The sequence below is a fragment of the Heteronotia binoei genome, chromosome 4 (genome assembly GCF_032191835.1).
Source record: "Heteronotia binoei isolate CCM8104 ecotype False Entrance Well chromosome 4, APGP_CSIRO_Hbin_v1, whole genome shotgun sequence".
Classification (NCBI taxonomy): domain Eukaryota; kingdom Metazoa; phylum Chordata; class Lepidosauria; order Squamata; family Gekkonidae; genus Heteronotia; species Heteronotia binoei.
The window spans coordinates 5,878,395-5,893,850 of record NC_083226.1 but is presented as its reverse complement, the minus strand read 5'-3'; the positions used below and the strand labels follow the sequence as shown (position 1 = coordinate 5,893,850).

Here is a 15,456-nt window from a genome sequence, read left to right as displayed (position 1 = left end):
AATTCAGATACAATACAATAGCATTTATTGGCATGATAACAATTCAGAAAGCCTCACCCCCAATTCAGAAATGCAACCACGCAACAGAACCCTGATGAACAGTTCTTTCACACGTAAAAGTGTAGTAGTGACACAGGAATGTATGGGGAAATCCAGAAGTGCAATCAGAGAAATTCTGGCTTGTGAAGGACACAGTGGCTTTTAGAAGAATTCTATTTTCATTTCTTGAAGTTACCAAAAAAGCCTTCTTGTTGTTGTGGTTGTTTTGACTGAATTCTCTGTTGAAAGTCAAGGCTAGAAGTGTCTGGTGGGTCCGGTATGCCATCTGAATAAATAGAGATAAGTTTCTTAAACAGACCCAGAATAAGAAATTGGGTCAGAACAGAAAGGAAGAGAAGGCCCGGCTAGGGGAAGCGACAGACAGACAGAGACACTAGTGCTCCAAAAGCTGTGGACATTTTTGACGAAAGAACTGGTACTTTAAATAAATCTTCAAAGCATGTCTTTCCAAAATCCTATGCTTTTAATGTTAGAACAAGTGTTACATTTCAAGGTCTTTTGTTTCTGAAAAATCTGATTAGGAGTATAACTAGGAGCCCCACAGCAAGTCAGATTATGCAACAGCAGGGCTTTTTTGTCGAAAAAGCCCAGCAGACACTCATTTGCATATTAGGCCACACCCCCTGATGCCTAGCCAGCCGGAATGGCATTCCTGTGCATTCCTGCTTTTTAAAAAAGCCCTGTGCAACAGAATTCCTATTTATAGTTTACATAACAAAATTGGGGAGAAAATTCAGGAAATAACTCTCAGCAGGCCAACTAGGTTGCCTCAACCATCCTCTCCGGCAGTTTCATAGAGGGCCCTACAAACATGTGGCACCACCAACCAACTCTTTCACACACACAAAAAAAGTAAGTGTAATTATCAATAGTTTTCCAAAGCCATTTCTCCTAATGCCTTTTACAGCAAGGACAACTGTTCTAGAAGGTCACCTTTTTCTAAACAGAGAGTACCCTGACTGCTACTCCACAGGCAGAATACAACAGGAGATGTGTTCCCCAGCATGGTTGGATTCATCTCTTAAAGCCCAGCCTCTTGGGCTGCAGATCAAAGTATAGGATACCACAAGGAGAAAGGAGATAGAGCATTAAACTGTACATAACAGAAAAGCCCCCCCACACACACACACAGAGCATCATTAACCAGGGTTTTTTGAAACATTTCTTTAGCAAAAAAAGTTAACACTTCAAAAGATTACCTGTTTTCTTTAAACAACATTTAAATACGGCATGTACAGCAAGAGAGATACAGGTGGTTTTGTACTCCCCCCTCCCCCCCCAAAAATATAGAAAAACTTAAGATTGCATTTCAGACTTGTTTTTTTTTTTTAAATGCTCTGTGCTGGTGCCTAGCTAGCTCTCTTTATTCCACATCAATCCACCCAAACAACTTTGGGAGTTAAATTAAAAAAAAAAAAAGTTGACAAAACCACCACAAAGCAACAGGTCGATATAAAAAGAAGAAAAGCAAAGGCAGCTTGTAAAACTGATACCTGTCAAGCATGCGGGTTCAATGACGAGTCGAAGTTGATACAAAGACTACGTTTATTGATAGACCGATATTTTCTGTGTAACAGATTCTTGAGAGTAATGCTGCATATACATTGATACAATACTTTTAAGGCTTACTTCAAAAGGATTCCAAAGGATGGGGGTGTGGGGTAGCTCTTACACATAAACAATCATAAATGTCTACATTCTCACAGTGTTATCAGGACTCTGTCCTTGCTTTCCCCAGATGTCTTACACTCCCTACTGGGAATGTATGGGAAGGTGCTGATTACTTCCTCTCAAGCTAGTTTCATTTCTCACTACTTCTACTCCTTAAGCAATAAAGCAAGGAGGGGGGAGGGAAAGAATAACAAGGCTAACAAAACTGGGTCCTTCATGATACTTCACAGACCAGGGTTAGGCAGGACCCTATAACAATCAATTACCAATGGAATTTTACCATGCTTGACAATACCAAGAGTAAATAACTGATGTATAGGCACATAGCACACCATTATCTTTTTTAATGCTTAGTTTTTTTTTCTCACTAGATGGCCAAAGTCCCCCTTTAGAAGGTATAAGAGCAGGGCTTTTTTTGTAGCAGGAACTCCTTTGCATATTAGGCCACACACCCATGACATAGCCAATCCTCCTGGAGCTTCCAGTAGGCCCTGTAAGAAGAGCCCTGTATGCTCTTGGAGGATTGGCCGCATCGGGAGGTGGGGGGGTGGCCTAATATGCAAAGGAGTCCCTGCTAAAAAAAAAAAAGCCCTGTGTAAAAGTGAACAGAACCCTGCATGTGAGGCGCTACAGCCTGGGAGAGAGCCCCATCCCCATGGCCTGCTTTCCCAGTAGTATGAAAACAGGGCTTGCATCCCCTGCTGTAGGTATAAAGGAACACTGTTGTGAGGTCAGATCCAAGTGGGCAGCCGTGTTGGTCTGAAGCAGTAGGACAAAGTAGGAGTCAAATTTCACCTTTAGGACCAACAGAGTTTTATTCAGAATGTAAGCTCTAAGCACGCTTCATCAGAATATTACAGTCTGAATAAAACTTTGTTGGTCTTAAAGGCAACTTGACTCCTACTTTGTTGTGAAGTCAGCAGCTCTTACATCAATTGCAATCTCCTGTTAAGAACACATTTGCATGGCTAGCTCCTGAAAGAGGGAAAGAGGTTTGAGCTTGGTGCAGCAACTGCTGATGTCATACATGCATAACTGGCATGGCCACAGGGATGGGCAGGAAGGAAGCAGGGACTGGAGATGAGCCTTAGGGATGAGGCAGGGACGGGGCAAGGACTCCTAGGTGAGGAGATTGGGAAGCAGGCAGAGCAAGCCTGTCTGGAAAGAAATGTGCCTGCATCTCCACATGCATATTCCATCAGATCTGAGAAACTTAGCAGGGTTGACCCTGGTTAGTATTTAGATGGGAGACCACCAAGGAAGTCCAGGGTCTCTAAGCAGGCAATGGGAAACCACCTCTGAACATCTCTTGCCCTGAAAAACCCAACAGGACTGTGACTTGATGGCTCACTGTCAGCTTGTATGCCTTGAAGTTTGCTTAATTATCAAGAATGTTTATTTACTGCTAACTAACCCTATAATTCCTAGCTTTACTAACACCAGTGCCACAGGGGAATGTGGAAGATGGGCGGAGGGGTGAGTAAGGTGCCAAAGGTCTTTGAAGTGCAAAACATCTAGCTGGTTCTCAGATGCCTGCTGGAGCCGAGCAAGGCCACAGCAGGGGAGGAGAGACAGACCGGGCATGTGGGAGATAACAGATATGTGAACTGATTACTTTCAGCAGGGAGACCCCAGTTTTATTATGAGAAGTGATTTAAACCCCCTATGCTTTGATGTACACCCATAAATGCCTATGCTTGTACCCATTTCGTTATTAGTGTCAATGAACCTACGTAGAGAGTAGCATTGCTGTAATCAATAAGTGGAAACTTAGTTTTGAACAAAGACGAGTCTATTCCTCATTGAAACTTCAATGCCCCTTCGCTGACACTCACTGACTCTGAAAAATTAAAGCTCCTGTTAGGTCTGTCAGTAGATATTAGCCATACTACCCAGGGGTGGAATTCTAGCAGGAGCTCCTTTGCATATTAGGCCATCCCCCCTGATGTAGCCAATCCTCCAAGAGTTTACAAGGCTCTTTTTTGTAAGCTCTTGGAGGATTGGCTACATCAGGGGTGTGTGGCCTAATATGCAAAGGAGCTCCTGCTAGAATTCCATCCCTGATGCTAGCTGTCTTGGACTTGCTAAAAGAAGCAGATGTGCAGGGTAAACAATCCTTCCAATTAGCCTGGCTTTTTGGGGAGGGGAGCCACGTGAAAGCAGAGCTCAAGAAAGAACATGCACTTGCGTTTACGATGGACTGTGTAAACCGTAGCATCTGGGCCAAGGCTTAGCTAGTTTTCTTTCTTCCATGAAATAGTTGATTCCTCACTGTCCAACCCCCCCTCCCCCCCCCAAAAAATTGAATTCTTGGTCAGAGCAAGGCCTTAGTTAGAAACAGCAGATCTATAGATGTCAACAGCAACTAGGAGGTATCAAACGTATTTGGAATACTGCTGTACACACATCACCTGCTTTTAATATTAGGCTCCAAACATATAAGATGATTTCTAGACCCCTGCTCAACTCTCGCATTCAATCCCTGACCTGCCTCTACATTGTTGAAAAAGTTGTGGTTTTAGGGCAACCTTTTTTCATGCTTGGTGATCTTGCCCTGTGATTACCATTTCTTGGAAACAGATGATTATGGAAATTTTCATGATCACAGGTATTTCTCCAAGTTTGATTCTTCTAAATCTATGGGAATCTTGATTCTGCTTCAAAACAAGATAGAGAGCTTATAATGAATTTACTTACAGCAGCTAAAGTGGTCATTGCTGGAAAATGAAAAGATGTGCAGTCTCCTAATTTTCAAGCTGGGTATCTCACAAGTTGGGTTTATTTCTCTATTGATACACCTTAATATGTCTGCAATGGAAAAGTGGTCGCCTTTTTTAAGAATTCATTTTGCTAATTATTTAACAGTTTTAATTTTTTTGTGTTATTAGCTCTGTGTGGAATTTAAGTTGTATCATATTTTGAAACTTTATGATTTTATGTAAGCTGTTTGAATTTTCAATAAAGAAAATTTTGAGATAAAAAAGGAGGTGTCAAACGTGGCCTGTTCCTACCTACTCCCCTACAACTGATTTGAAATATTTCATTGTCATTAACCAAGGATTTGTTGAAGGTGCCACTCTCCCCCCCAACCTCCACAAGCCCCCTTCACAGGGATCACAGCCTGCAAGTGTGGGCCGATGGATGTGACCCCTGCCTGCACATATAAGATGATTTCTAGACCCCTGGTCAACTCTCGCATTCGATCCCTGATCTGCCCCTACATTGTTGAACACCCTTTAACCAAAGATGGGGTCAGTGCCATGCTGTGTGAAAGAGATGATTTCTGCAGCCGGCATCGATGTTTTGTAGAAGAGTGGGCTGGCGGCTCAGAACATCTCCTTTCTGTGGAAAGAGTAATCTCTCCTCTTTCCTCTGGCTGGGGGGTGGGGAGGCAGGCCAGGGGAGGGCACAAAAGAAGCTTATATAGTAATATCCGGATAGAAGATGGTTTTTAAGCTTGGGTACACAGCGCAAATCAGAAGAGCGTCTGAATCAGTGGTCTTCATATCCCAGCAATTTGCCTCTGTATCTTGGAGATATTCTGCTTTACGAAGCCTGAGTGGAGAAGGGAGTCGGAAAGAAGTAGGACTTTTAAAAAATCTTCTTTTTGCTCTCCCTGAAATTCCTTAAGGACGACATAATCTATTGTTTTATCACTCTCTTCACAAATACTGAGTTTCCAGTATCCTCAGAAGTGCTACAGGTTTTTTTTTTTGCTTTTTAAAGGGAGCCTTATCATTATTTGGCCTAAATTCTAGGCCGGCCCCCTTTCTGTCCTTGCGTTTTTGCCCTGACGGGATGATTCCTAGCAAGATTTTGGTGTATCACAACCCCCCTGGGGGGACGCGGACTGAGACCTACACGGCTCCCCGACGTCGGAAGAAGTCACACGGAGACTTGTTCAAAAATGGATACCGAATCAGAAGTGGGCACCGCCGAGAGAAGGAAGACCAACACACTTTTCGGCAGACCTTGGTGTCCTGCTATAGGGTCGGTTCCTACTGGGGTAAGGAACTTCTAGAGGGTTACGCTTCCAGCTGCGTGGCCCAGTGTGATTTCTCTGTGATAGCAGATGCCGTACTAATGTTCACCGATTTCCAGAAGATTTGTATCTTTCTGTCAAGGTTGTATGGGGAGGGAGGGGGCGGGTAGAATTGGGTGCCAGTGCTTCTAGGAGCTTCCTTAGGAAACATTTATTTGGTAAAAGTGCTTTCCCAAATGATTATGGAAACTGGGCTTTTTAAAATTGAGAAAGATGGCCTTAATAAATATAAGAGGGCTTCTTGAATATATTTCATAAAAGGGTAGCCAGTGATAAATCTAAGTTTGGGTGTGCTTTACTCCATTTTTGTTTTCTTGACCATCTATTATGAATGAAATTCAACATTCTTCTGAATTTTAAATACTTTTCCATTTTATTCAGTTGTGGGGTTTGGGGTAACATTTATTACAATTAAGACATCCTAATTTTTGTGTTCTTTTTTGTTTCATTACAGTCAACCTTGCTTTTTAAAATTATATTTTTTTGCATTTTGAAGGGACTTAAAATTATTTTTGTAGCATTTAAAACTGCTTACAACTATAGACTTCTAAAACATTATTACCAAGAATTTCTATATTTTTTTCTTTCGAAAGAAATCTGACAACCTTGCATGTGGCTCACTTCTTCGAGTGCCCTCTCTTCAGTCAAAACATAATTAGTAAAATCAGAATTAAGGTGCAACTAAGGTTAGTGAAAGCAGTCCTAAATAGTCAGACAAAGCAACTGCAAGTTCTAGACCAGGGATGGCCAAATTGTGGCTCGGGAGCCACATGTGGCTCTTGAAACCTCCATCATCCCAGCTTGGAGAAGACATTTGGTGTAGCCAGTTTGGTGTAGTGTTTAAGTGCGTGGACTCTTATCTGGGAGAACCAGGTTTGATTTCCCACTCCTCCACTAGCAGCTGCTGGAATGGCCTTGGGTCAGGCATAGCTCTGGCAGGAGTTGTCCTTGAAAGGGCAGCTGCTGCAAGAGCTCTCTCAGCCCCACCCACCTCACAGGGTGTCTGTTGTGGGTGGGCGGAAGGTAAACGAGATTGTGACCACTCTGAGACTCTGAGATTCAGAGTACAGGGTGGGATATAAATCCAATATCATCATCATAAATCAGCTGTGATTTGAAGGCATTTTACACACACAGCATGAGTTAATACTTCAACATAGACTTTGTTAACATTAAGTTTGTACCTTTCAGTTTAAATGAGAATGTGCTTAAAATACCGTTGATTCAGCTCTTGACCTTTTTGCTACCGTTAAATGATTTTATTTTTTTTGCATAGGTGAATTGGCTTAAATCTTTGGTTAGCAGAAGCTGTAGCTTCTGCAGAATACTCGCTTTCTCTAAGACTCAGGCCTTGTTTTGGGCAGAAGCTCACAGGCGTGGAGCTCCAGAACTTCTACGTTTTATTGTGTTCTTTCTTTCTTACCCCCCTCCCCAAATGCTTACTTCTGGGCTCTATTGTTCAAACCCCTTGTGAGAATTTTGCTGAACGCTTAAGATATTACAAACTTTCTAATATCCCCCCCCCCCCAAAAAAAGGGAAAAATAACCAAAACATATAAAGCAAACAGACAGAAATCTTCCTCATGCAACGGTGGCCAATTAGGAGAAAGTAATTTCAAAACTATGATGGGAGTAAGGTTTTATGATGACCATTCTATGACTTCTTCTCTTTAAACCCTTCTCCAAGCCAAGTTAGCAAGTGACTTGGAGAACGCATTTAAAGTTAAAGTTGCTTTCTTTCCACCCACTCCGTCTCTCCCCTCCCCCATCCATTTTCCTCCCTCCCTCCCTCCCCTGCAGCTCTCAAACATCTAATACTCATGTATTTCAAACTCTCAAACATCTGACATTTATTCTGTGTGGCCAGCTCTGTTCTAGATGTACTCCAGTGAGATCCGTTGTCCTCAGGCTCCATCCCCAAATCTGCAGGAGTTTCCCAACCTGACAACCCTCTCTCCTGTTCAGTGGCCAGAGTGGACCAGGCAAGCTTCTTGGACCTGCCTGTCCCCTTCTCCAGCCCACCAAGTATTCCTTCTGGAACCGGCCTCCTTGCCTGGGCCTTTCCTGTATCAGACTAGATTCCCTCCCTGACTCCACCCAGCTTGGTGCCATGGGTGAGAGCGGCAGACTCTAATCTGCAGAACCAGGTTTGATTCCCCCTCCTCCTCCACATGCAGCCATCTGGGTGACTTTGGGCCAGTCATAGCTCCCTCAGAGCTGTTCTCTCAAGAGCAGCTCTCTCAGCCCCGCCTACCTCACAGGGGGTCTGTTGTGAGGAGAGGAAGGGAAGGGGATTGTAAACTGCTGAGAGACTCTGAGGGAAGTGGGGAGTATAAATCCAATTCCCCTTCTTTTCCTTAAGGTCTCAAGGCTTGGCAGAGGCCTTGGAGCATTGCCAGGCAACCCCTTTGGCAGGGGAGCAGTTGGCAGGTTTGCCAGCTCCAGACTGGGATATACCTGGGGGTTTGGAGGGTGGGGCCTGAGGGAGGCAGGCTTTGTGAGGGGAGGGCGTAATGCCAGCAAGTCCACCTTTTAAGGCAGCCAGTTTCTCCAAACTGATCTCTATTGCCTGGGAGTCCTTGTAATCTCAGGATATCTCCAGCCACCCCCTGGAGGTTTGGCAACACAAGGAGATTGTGTGTTTCTCCCAAGAGGACCACGCAAGGTTTCTCCCAGGAGGACCACACAACGCAGGCAGAAGCGAAACTGACTAAGCAGCGTCTTCACTGTTAAGAGCATTTGTTCCAGAGGAATTGTAAAGTGCGTTGTCCTACGAAGGTTGCTAGAAACATGCAAAGAGTAATCTCAAGAGGTGTGTTACTACACCATTTACACCGCATAATTTAACTTCATTGTTATCAGCAGAAGTCTACAAATTGCTTAGAGGCTGTCACCCAGCATTGTCCAGCAGCGCAATCACAACAGGAGTCCTCTGGCTGAATTTTTTGGGACTCTTTCTCCATATGTTTCATGAAGGGCTTTGTTTTTATGTGTGGATGGAAGTGATTCATTGCTATAGCTGTTACATGCAGGCCTCGGAACGCACAGCGGCTCAGCTCCTGAACCTTTCTGAGGGTTCCCCCTCCTCCTTCCCACCTTGTCCATTGAACAGTAGGCGCATAACGATCCCTGGATGAGCTCCACCACCTATTTTTCTACAAAGCGACCCCTGATTACATGCAATTATATTAGTAGGTCTGTGACCATCAGTGGTTGTTCGGTAACTTATTCAGTAATAATATTACAAAGTAGTATAAATTGTTTCATGTGTTTCATACAACACAGCACCGTCTTTAATTCACCACCTGAAGGTTGGGAACTGTAGTGGAGGAAGTGCCTCTGGACGCTTTCTTTGGGAATTTTTTTTTTTTTAAATGTAACTGCTTGATTTGCTATGAGCATTTGTGATCTTGAAGGTAGAAGAAGAAGAATTGCAGAATTATACCCCGCCCTTCTCTCTGAATCAGAGACGCAGAGTGGCTTACAATCTCCTATATCTTCTTCCCCCACAACAGACACCCTGCGAGGTGGGTGGGGCTGAGAGGGCTCTCACAGCAACTGCCCTTTCAAGGACAGAGTCTCAGAGTGGCCTACAATCTCCTTCCTCTTCCTCCCCCACAACAGACACCCTGTGAGGTGGGTGGGGCTGAGAGGGCTCTCATAGCAGCTGCCCTTTCAAGGACAGAGTCTCAGAGCGGCTCACAATCTCCTCTCTTTTCTTTCCCCCGCAACAGACACCCTGTGAGGTGGGTGGGGCTGGAGAGGGCTCTCACAGCAGCTGCCCTTTCAAGGACAGAGTCTCAGAGCGGCTCACAATCTCCTCTCTTTTCTTTCCCCCGCAACAGACACCCTGTGAGGTGGGTGGGGCTGGAGAGGGCTCTCACAGCAGCTGCCCTTTCAAGGACAGAGTCTCAGAGCGGCTCACAATCTCCTCTCCCTTCTTTCCCCCGCAACAGACACCCTGTGAGGTGGGTGGGGCTGAGAGGGCTCTCACAGCAGCTGCCCTTTCAAAGACAGAGTCTCAGAGCAGCTCACAATGTCCTCTCCCTTCTTCCCCCACAACAGACACCCTGTGAGGTGGGTGGGGCTGGAGAGGGCTCTCACAGCAGCTGCCTTTTCAAGGACAACCTCTGTCAGAGCTATGGCTGACCCAAGGCCATTCCAGCAGGTGTAAGCGGAGGAGGAGGGAATTAACCCGGTTCTCCCAGATAAGAGTCCGCACACTTAATAATAATAATAATTTATTTATATCCTGCCCTCCCCGCCGCAGCAGGCTCAGGGCGGCTCACGACATATAATAAATACAAAATCACAATATAAAACATTATATCAGTACAATATATAATTTGCTAATTAAAACCAGCAAAAGTTAAAAACTAACATGTACAGGTGCTATGTTCTGGATGTTCTCCTCTTGTAATTTATGATAGCCGTATGTAGTAGACTAAAATCCGCATTGAGCGAAGGCCAGTTGGAAAAGGGTAGTCTTGCAGGCCCTACGGAATTGACCAAGACTCTGCAGGGCCCGCACTTCATCCGGTAGTTGGTTCCACCGGTGTGGAGCTGCGATCGAAAAGGCCCTTTCTCGCGTACGCTTCAGTTTGGCCTCCTTCAGTCCGGGGATTGTCGACCGATTTTGTGCACCAGATCGAAGCACTCTCTGGGGCACATATGGGAAGAGACGGTCCCTAAGGTAGGCAGGTCCTCGGCCATATAGGGCTTTAAAGGTAATGACCAGCACTTTGTAACGAAGCCGGTTAACCACTATACCAAACTGGCTCTCCCAAGAGAGTGTTAGCTGGCCCTGCTTTTTATTCTGGACTAAATCCAGAGTTTCCAGATGTCTTCTTCTTAGAGAACATGTCCATCTTTGTTGGTGTCTGTTGTCTTTTGGGCTCTTTCAAAAAAAAAAATGGATGAAGAAGTCCTCTTTTGGGGTTGGAAGGTTAGGAACATTCCTAGTTAGTAGCAGTTATCATAGCTTAAATAGGAGGGGTGTTTGAAATGAGGTTTGTTGTGATCTCTATTTTAAAGTAGTCTGTCAGGAAATATGTCCTCTTTTTTGTTTTTCAAAATATGGAAACCCTGATAAAGGCCTTATTAGCGTTGAACAACAGAGCAGTTTATCTCTGAGAATATCTCTGTGGTCTCTCCCCCCCACTTCCCTTTTGTATTCTGATTATTTTGCGTAGGAGTTCCCCCACTTTGTGAGCGCCCATGGAAAGCCCTTCTGCCTCTTGGGCTGGCTAATCCTATCAAAAACATGCATTTAGCCAAGTAGATTGTACTGCAGCAAAAATGTCTGGCCTAAATCTTCATTGCTATTTTCCTAAGATTTAAGACTTTTCATGACCTAGATAACAGTGCTGGTTTCCCATAAATCCATATGCATTTGTTGTTGCACACTCCACTTCTGATGTGATTTTGGGTGGAGGGCAGCTTGCTGGCCTTTTGGCTGAGGGGGGAGGCAGCCCAGAAGAGCCCCAGGTGAGCGAGGTCTGTTTGGGCTGGCTGGATCTCTAGCCAGCCCAAGCAGGCCTCACTCATCTGGTGCTCTCCTATTCTGCATCGGGTTGCTTTTGGCTGGAGGGGTGGTGGTGGTGGTGGCATAGGCTATTGAGTTATGCTAATGAGATCCACCACCTATTTTTATACAAAACGACCCCTACTCCTGGGGATTTCACTTCTAGAGACTGGAGATCAGTTGTAATTCTGGGAGAACTCTACTCCACCTGGAGATTGGTTAGATGGGTTACTCGGGGTGGTGGTGGAAAGGGCATTCAAAGTCACAGCCAACTTACGGCAACCCTGTAGGGTTTTCAAGTCACGAGAAATTCAGAGGCAACCTGCTGTTGCCTGCCTCCGTGTAGCAACCCTGGACTTCCTTGGTGGTCTCCCATCCAAGTATCAATCAGGGTTGAGCTTGCTTAGTTTCCAAGATCTGATGACACTGAGCTAGCCTAGGCCAGAGTGGTCAGGATGTGGTGTGAGGGACATCCAGCATTTTTCCCCCTCTGAAAAACTTCTCTGGCCTTCTCTCATTTATCTTGTAGTCTTAATTATTGCAAGACTCCAGCTTTCCAGCTTGGAGATCAGGATACCCCCAGTTTCACAGTGGTCATTGTAAACTCTGGAAGTTTATGCAGTTCAGTGCAAGACTTCTGTATTTGTGATGTTTAGTTGCTGTGTTTGCAGATTTGTGAGCTGAGGTAATTTCCCTCCTTACCTAGTCCATGTTCATACCAAAGCCTGTGTTACTAAGCCTGTGTTACTTAATGACACAATTAATTTCAACCCATATTACAGTTATCCTTCCGATTGTACATATGGAAGGTTAAAAGGGGGGATCTTGCATTTTGCATGTTCTGGTAGGTTTGCAAAGCTTATATTGCTCATCTTATAAGGTTTACTTACAGTGAGAGGGCCATCTTGTTAATTTGCTTATAGTAGCAGGATTCAAATTTATCCATTTGGCCAGGGATGAAATTCTAGCAGGAGCTCCTTTGCCTATTAGCTTTTCCATAAGGACAACTTACAGCAACGGACTAGGCCCATCAACCGGAACTTAACATCATTCTGGACTTCCTACCACACTATGGTGATTTGGGGTCCCTTGAAACATCTAATATTGACTATCCAGTTATACTGCTACTATCAGAATTTAATTGCATCATGAATCATTGTACTAGCATCTATTGTTATATTGTTTTTAATTGATATTTTAATATAGTTTTTATGTTTTATGTATTATTGATGTTTTTATCTTGTTTGGTCATTTTTTGACCCTAACCTGTGAGCCACCCTGAGCCTGCCTTCGGTGGGGAGGGCGGGATATAAATTAAATTAAATAAAGCAAATAAATATTAGGCCACACACCCCTGATGTAGGCAGCTTACAGGGCTCTTTTTTGTAAGCTCCAGGAAGATTGGCTACATTGGGGGTGGGGGTGGCCTAATATGCAAAGTAGTTCCTCCTAGAATTCCACCTCTGCATATGGCCTTAGGCCATAAGTTCAATTAAAGATGCATAAAATAACAAGAGAATAACAAAAAAAGCTGATGAGATGAAAATGGATAAGTGACGAAGGGAGAGCCTGGCCCGAAAGCGCAAGTCAGGCTGCAAAACATTAGGTTCCAACTGGCATGACTTTTGTTCTGTCTTTCACAGCAGCCAATGCAAACAGTGAGTGAAAGAAAATAATTTTCTCTACTTCTGGACCTGGGTCAAGGTTGGCTAGGATTGTGGCAAGAAACGTAGATGTGGGCTCCTGATTATTGATGGGCATGAACTGAGCTGTGAAGCAGAATTCATCACAAAATCTGCCTTGTTCATGGTTTCCAAACAGAAGGTCATAACAGGTCTACTGTCACGAACTTCCATTAACTTTTGGTTTGTGAATGAAGCAGAAAGCAGAGGTTTAAAGGGACTCCCAAGTCCCTTTAAGCCCTTGCTTTCTGTTCCTTGCAAAAGCCGCAAAAACAGCTGGGTGGCGAGAAAGTGCTCCCCACCACTTAGCAGTTTCAGGTTGTCTTATGCAGATGACAGCCCGAAACATAGCTGCGTTGCAGGGAGCAGTTGTTTTTCCAGCTTTCGGCAAACTCCTTTTAAAGGGACTGTGATCCCTTTCAGTGGTTTTTGTGGGGCCACAAACAGGTTTGGTTCATGAACTGGCCTCCTGGTTTGGTTTCTGGTTCATGAGTTTTTTTTGCGGGTCGGCCATGAGCCACAATCCGGACTGCATTTTTCCAGTTCATGCCCATCCCTACTCCTGGTAGAGAAACGAAACATGAAGTCCACTCAAATTCATGTTAGTTATATCTGTAACACTGTCCAGCCATCTCATCTTTTGCTGTCCCCTTCTTCTTTTGCCTTCTGTCTTTCCCAGCATCAGAGTCTTCTCCATCCAGTGAGTGCTCCCTTTGGTGGCCAAAGTATTTGAGCTTCAGCTTCAGCATCTGACCTTCCAGGGAACAGTCTGATTTCCCTTTGGACTGATTTAGTTGATCTTCTTGCAGTCTAAGGGACTCCCGTGAGTCTTCTCCAGCACCGCAGCTCGAAAGGGGAGGGACGGTGACTCAGTGGTAGAGCAACTGCTTGGGAAGCAGAAGGTCCCAGGTTCAATCCCCGGCATCTCCAAAAAAGGGTCCAGGCAAATAGGTGTGAAAAGCCTCAGCTTGAGACCCTGGAGAGCCGCTGCCAGTCTGAGAAGACAAGACTGACTTTGATGGACCAAAGGTCTGATTCAGTATAAGGCAGCTTCATATGTATTCTTCTGCACTCGGCCTTCCTTATGGTCCAACTCTCACAGTCATACATTACTACTGGGAATACCATCACTTTGACTATACAGACTTCTGTTGGCAGGGTGAGGTCTCTACTTTTTATTATACTGCCCAGGTTTGCCATAGCTGTCCTCCCAAGGAGCAAACGTCTTTTAATTGCATGTCTTCAGTCACCATCTGCAGTGATCTTGGGTCCCAGGAATGTGAAGTCTGTCACTACTACCATGTCTTCCCCTTCTATTTGCCAAGGAGTGATGGGGCCAGATGTCATGATCTTAATTTTTTTTTTTATGTTGAGTTTCAAGCCTACTTTTGTGCTCTCCTCTTTCACCCTCAACAAGAGGTCCTCCTCACTTTCTGCCATTAGAGTAGTGTCATCTACATATCTGAGGTTGTTGATGTTTTTCCTGGCAATCTTAATTCCAGCTTCTGCTTCATCCAGGTCGGCATTCCGCATGATGTACTCTGCATATAAATTAAATAAGCAGGGTGACAATATACATCCTTGTCGAACTCCTTTTCCTATTCTAAACCAATCAGTTGTTCCATATCCCGTTCTGACAGTTGCTTCTTGACCCTTATACAGGTTTCTCAGGAGACATGTGAGGTGGTCTGGTACTCCCATCTCTTTAAGGACTTGCCACAGTTTGTTGTGAGCCACACAATCAAAGGCTTTGGCATAGTCAATGAACCAGAAGTGGATGTTTTTCTGGTACTCCCATGCTTTCTCCATAATCCATCAAATGTAGGCAATTTGATCTCTAGTTCTTCTATTTCTCTGAAACCCAGCCGGAACTTCTGGTAGTTCCCAGTCTACATACTGCTGAAGCCTAGCTTGTAGGATTTTTAACATGACCTTGCTGGCATGTGAAATGAGTGCAATGGTGCGATAGTTTGAACATTCCTTGGCATTATCTTTCTTTGGGATTGGAATATAAACTGACCTTTGCCAATTCCTGTGGCTGCTGTTGCATTTTCCAAATTTGCTGACATAATGAGTGCATCACTTTAACAGCATCGTCTTTTAGGACTTTAAATAGTTCAACTGGGATACTGTCATCTCTGTTCACTTTGTTGTTAGTAATGCTTTCTAAAGCCCATTTGACCTTGCGCTCCAGGATGTCTGGCTCAATGTCAGCGATTTTACCCTTGTGGTTGTCAAGGACATTGAGGATCTTTCTTGTACAATTCTTCTGTGTATTCTTGCCACCTCTTTCTGATCTCTTTTGCTTCTGTTAGGTCTCTACCGTTTTTGTCCTTTATCATGGCCATCTTTGCACGAAACGTTCTACTATTCAAAGGCAGAAAGTATCAATCAAAATTCACAAAGCTACATTTCCTAGGTGGAAGGAATACATAACAAGGCAATGGAGGTCAAAAGTTCAGTAAACACTGGACTCA

The 15,456-nt window shown here is 44.4% G+C and overlaps 1 protein-coding gene across 10 annotated transcripts in view; it reads left to right on the top strand.

Moving 5' to 3' along the window:
- KCNMA1 (potassium calcium-activated channel subfamily M alpha 1) overlaps positions 1 to 15,456 on the top strand; it is an 866,219-nt gene that overhangs the window by 502,830 nt on the left and 347,933 nt on the right. The window lies entirely within an intron of this gene.